The sequence below is a fragment of the Elaeis guineensis genome, chromosome 2 (genome assembly GCF_000442705.2).
Source record: "Elaeis guineensis isolate ETL-2024a chromosome 2, EG11, whole genome shotgun sequence".
In the NCBI taxonomy this organism is placed as follows: domain Eukaryota; kingdom Viridiplantae; phylum Streptophyta; class Magnoliopsida; order Arecales; family Arecaceae; genus Elaeis; species Elaeis guineensis.
Genome location: NC_025994.2, coordinates 107,830,676 through 107,834,114, shown reverse-complemented (window position 1 = coordinate 107,834,114; position 3,439 = coordinate 107,830,676).

Below are 3,439 nucleotides of genomic sequence, written 5' to 3'. Positions count from 1 at the left end.
GATGGTCACCACCGACCGCCGGTCTGACTTCTTCCGAGCTGCACCGTCACAGCCCCTCCTGCCGTCGGCCACCGTCGTGCCGGCCATGCTTCTAATCGGTCGAACAAGGGGGGACCACACGATCTCTTGTTTCGCCCAAAAGAAACCACGGGAAGAAAAAGAAAAAAAGAAAAAGAGAGAGAATTTTTTCTCTCCTCTCTCTCTCTTCAGCCTGAACCCTATTTTCTCTCTCTAGAATTGAATTTTCTCTCTCTAGATTGTTTTTCCCTCTTCATGGATTTTTCTCTCTCAAGTTATCTTTCTAAGATTAGCATAGTGAAAGATTTTCTTTTGATGATTTTGATCGAGTTTAGTGAAGAGTCCAATTCTAAGTAGAATTTTGATTTGAGATTTGTTAGATTTAATTTTGAATTAAAATTAATATAAAAATATAATTTTAGATAATAGGCACTAAAGAATCTCTTAGAAGTTAATCGATCTATTCGTTCAGTGGTCTGTGAAAGGTAAGTAATGAATCATCTTCTCGAGATATTTCATATTTATTCTGAAGTTAAATAATTATTTTTTAAAATTATACATAATTTATGAAAATATATTTTGAACGAAAAGTGATTTTGAAATACTATGAATTATTGATTATGCATATATTCAGTGAAAATTATGATATGTTATGATACAAAAGTGTTTTGATACAGATCGGATTTATGCTTTCAGCCTAACTATATTTCAGTGGGCCCCATCAATGGGGATTATACGTTGGTACTCAGTGGATCCTGCTAGTGGAGATTGTACGCTAATGTTCAGTGGATCCTGCCAGTGGAGGTTGTGCATTGGTATTCAGTGGACCCCGCCAATGGGAGTTAAATATTAATCATAGTCGAGGCCGTTGAGTTACAAGTATTTTGATTCGAATCAGATTTATGATTATATTACATGTGAATATTTAAAAATGTTGAATTTGCATTGAATTAGCATAAAATATATTTTTATATTTATTCACAGTATTTGTTTTTGAATATCATATAATTATCTGAAATGTCTAGTTGAGAAATTTTTGTTACTTACTGGACTGTTAGCTCATTACTTTTTTTTTTAATTTTTTAGATTCAGATAATTAATTGCGAGCATGAAAAATAATATTAGGACAGAGCTTTTAGAGGTGAGATTTAGCATTGTTAACTTCATTAAAATTAGATCTATTATTTTATTTTTAATAAAATTTTATTGGATGTAAGATATTTGATTTAATTATTTAAATTAAAATTGAATAATAATTATTTGATTTTATTCCGCTGTGATGCATTAATATCGTGATGAGATACCTTGCATGCTTGTGGAGAGAGTTTTTCATAAATATGCGGTGGTTGCTGCGACTTTAGACTCATGATCTCGGATCAGAGATGTAATAATTTTGTTATTTTATAAAGTTATTCCGGATGTTCTCCAATCTTCTGTTCACCTTTCTTCAATTGCTGCTGACCTGGTTTCATTTTGTTGGATCTTATATTCATTTTGTTGCCTATTGGGTCTCTATTGAGAGGTTGGGGCATTGCCACAGATACTTCATCATATGCCCATGCAATTTCCTTCAAACAGATGTTTGCTGCTATACTTTCATGTTTCCTCCAGTCATTTTTTCAGGATGCTACGAATATCAGTCTGAATTTGCTACATCTTATTGATTCCAATGTTCTGCCACATAACTTGGACTGGGGCCCTATAGTCTGTGCTCAAGTGATATTCGCTTTTATGTTTACTGTTGCTGTCAGTGCAACCAGCAGCAAGGTTCTTGAATGTGGGAAGCAGCTGTGGAAGGAATTGGATATTCAATGGGTTTTAAAGATTCTTAATGTTTTGCTACAAAAGCACTTGATGGTCCAGCACAACCTGCTCCATAGCCGTAGTTTGCAGTTTGTGTGTTGGGCTCCTGCTGCTTTCAGGCAGATCTTAAAGGCTACAGAATTGCTTCCACGCAAGTTACTTTTTTTGTCTACACTCCTTCGGCTTGGGCTCAGCTCCTGTTATTCTCTGCACTCTCTCCTTCAGTTAACGCGCTATTACTTCTCAGTTATGGCTTCTATTTTGTATTCCTATCTACCACACTGTTCATGCTATTGTAAATTTCCTCTGTGTACAATTTTCCTGCTGTTATGTGAAATTACTCTACATCTAATATAGCTTTTGGCTCACTTTATTACCAAAAACCAAGTGAACTCTCAAGTGGACTCACTCAATGTGGTCACCTTGATAATGAGCATAAGCAGCATGATAAAGAATTTAAAGACAAAGGCCATGATGATGCACTTCAAAATTATGAGAATGGAGGTCTCATCACATGATAGTTGATTTTTTTTCAACATGAAATCCAGAATTTGTTGTCACATTTAGTTAATCCAAAAAATTATGAGATGAGATGAGATGATATTACAGTTCATGATCACCCATACAAAGTTCCAGCCATGATATCAGTGTGTCAGAAGAATTTAATCAATGAATAGATTACCCTATTCAATGTTCAATTCTGGCTTGTGGAAAGACATAAGATCCTTGCTTGAAAATCTTCATATACGTAGAGAAGTGGAATAACAAGATTTATAGGTATGCGATTGGGTGATAATCGAGCTCAATCACTTCATCGAACCTTTAGTTTTAGTCATGTCTTCATATTGGTCCTCATCAAAAATCTGATAGGGTCTTCTCGTTTGAGACATTGAACTTTGCTTTGAAATGGGCACTGATCCTCACCTAGCTCACAAACCATATGGAATCCATTCCATAGCAAGAGGCTCCAATTGTGAGTATTATTTTTTAAAAATCTGAAACTAATTAGGGGAACAAAAAAGGTAGAACTTTTCTTGGCATATTCGAACGTAATGAGAGGTCTCATTATGTCGATGAAAAGGAAGGCAGATCCATATAATTCAAAGAATACTCGAAAACTTAATCGGGTAAAATTTGATACTGCTGAAAGTATTTGCTTGTTTTGCTATGTTTAGCATGTTCCTAGTGGCTAGTTTGATTACTAATTCTAAGTTCGAGAAACATTTCCGCTTCCAGTTATCTTAGACACAGATAAGACAGTAGTTAAACTAAAAGTTCTTCATATGACATGACTGGAATGAATGCTTTAACCAAATACTTAGCGAAATCTAACAGGTCATATATACTGCAACGACCAGGTTTGGTACATGAGCCAAGTGAAAATTGGCCAAACAACTCCAATGTTTCTGATCAGGTATACATTAACTGAGTGAAAATTAATGGGCAAATGATGAGAAAAAAAATGATGTTGTCACATTTCTTCCTTTCGAAATTGACAGATGTGCATCTCTAATTATAAAGTTTTATGCCTATGGCTACAAATATTAAATAAATCAAGCACACTAATTGTGATAGCCCAGTTAATTTGGGCCTTTAGACCCGGCCTAAAGGAAGAGAG